This window comes from Carlito syrichta, unplaced genomic scaffold (genome assembly GCF_000164805.1).
Source record: "Carlito syrichta isolate Samal-C Ts95f unplaced genomic scaffold, Tarsius_syrichta-2.0.1 Scaffold288927, whole genome shotgun sequence".
Classification (NCBI taxonomy): Eukaryota; Metazoa; Chordata; class Mammalia; order Primates; family Tarsiidae; genus Carlito; species Carlito syrichta.
Genome location: NW_007233023.1, coordinates 215,349 through 217,263, shown reverse-complemented (window position 1 = coordinate 217,263; position 1,915 = coordinate 215,349). Strand labels below are relative to the sequence as shown.

Here is a 1,915-nt window from a genome sequence, read left to right as displayed (position 1 = left end):
TCTCTGATGATGAGTGAGGCTGAGCACTTTTTCATGTGTCTGTTGGCTGCCTGTATATCTCCTTTTGAGAAGTGTTTATTCATGTCTCTGGAGCCTAAAAGAGTACTAAAGAGCATGGATTTTTTTTTTCCATTTTCAAATAATTTCAAAATTATAGAAAAGATGTATGACTAGTGTGGTAAGGAACTGAATGTACTTCTTCCAGAGACCAGATTTGAGCTTTGCCAATTGTTCTTATAATGTGCTCATAGCAAAAAGGTTCAGGAGCACACATTATACCCAGTTATCATGTCACCCTATTCTCCTTTATTCCGAAGAATTCCTCAATCTCTACTTGACATTCATGCCTTGACATCTTTGAAGGTCAGATATTCTGCAGAAGTTCTCTAAATTTTTGTTGATGGATGTTTCCTTTAGACTATAATCAGGTTATTAATTTCAGAGAAGTGATGTTGTGTTCCTCTCATTGCATTCTACCAGGTGGCACATGCTATTGGTTTGTCCCATTACTGGTAGTGTTAACTTTGATCACTTAATTCAGATGGTGTCTGTTAGGTTTTTCTACCATGAAGTTAACTTTTATTTTCCTGTGTAATCAAAATATTTTGTAGAAAGATACTTTGAGACTTTTCACTTTCATGCACTAATTTTAGCATTCATTGATATATTGCCTGAATTCACTTTGTATTTATTAGATGACACACGAAAGAGCTTTCTATTCTTCTTACTTATCCATTTACCTATTATATCACTGTGTAGGCAGTAGATTTTAATCAGTTACTCTCATTACTTACTTTGATGCTCAAGCTGTTATAGATTTGGTCAGTGAAAGCTCCCTCAAGGTAGTTCCTGAGTCCTTTGGTCATGTTCCCATCATTCTTCTGAGAACTTTCTTCCCTTCTGGCACACCAACGTGCTCAAAGCTCAGCTAGTCTTTCCATGCTCTAGCTTTAGAATTGCCAATGAGCTCTGGTTTCTTTCAGCGGAAAGGTGTATCTGCAAACCAAGTCTTGGATATTGAGTCTGCTCACTGCTACTTAGTTCTTGTTGCTCCTAGGTCCTCCTAATGGATACACACATACAAACACTTAAGTCTATATTTATTTACATGTCACAAATATTTATGTAACCATTCTTCCAATTTTCACCTAATACCACAGGGTCTTCTGAATTTCCCCCCTTGCCATGTTTGTATCTTCTACCATAATAAGAAACTACTCCTTCTGTGTAGCCAATTCTCTGATTCTGCAGGCCTCTGACCTACTCAGAAGCCCACTATCCATAGGCCCTGACTCCCACCAGACTGCCTCTGGTGCCAATTTCTAGGTTAGAGCTAGGGAAGAGTAGGGTCTTGGCTATGGAACCAACTTTCAATAGAGTAATGACTGGAACAATTCATAGGAAGCCAAGCTGAAAAGTACTTTTATTAAGCATGCAGGCCATTGGTGTTGGGCATAGAGAAGGACTTAAGCCTAAAACCAGAGAAGGGAGTAATAAGAGAGAAACTGCTGATAAGTACTACTGAATAGAGAATTTATTCATTCAAAAAACACTTATGAAGGACTCAGTATATCCCAGAGACTTTGCTTGCTTTGAGGATACATAAATGAATATATGTGTTATTTTCTCAAAAGAAATGTGTATTCTAGTAGAAGAGACTCAAGCCAACAGTTACATTACAAGGTGTCTCAAAAGTCTTGGAACAGTTTTCAGATGTGTGAATTTTGATAGCTGTTGCTAAATTACTTTTCATAAGATTTATACCAATTTATAGCATTGGAAAGTCATTTCTAAATATTGCTTTAAAACTCCTTTCACTATTGTGAACAATGCTGCAAGAACCTGGAAACAACCATGCTGCCCGTCAAAAGAGGACTGGATTAAAAAAATGTGGTACATATACACGATGGAATAC

At 37.2% G+C, this 1,915-nt stretch overlaps 1 long non-coding RNA gene across 1 annotated transcript in view; it reads right to left on the bottom strand.

Moving 5' to 3' along the window:
* The window catches only part of LOC110595279, a 21,921-nt gene that overhangs the window by 8,298 nt on the left and 11,708 nt on the right, over positions 1-1,915 (bottom strand). The window contains exon 3 of the long non-coding RNA XR_002481730.1: positions 795-1,063. This is a non-coding gene — a long non-coding RNA (uncharacterized LOC110595279). The remainder of the gene's footprint in view (positions 1-794; positions 1,064-1,915) is intronic.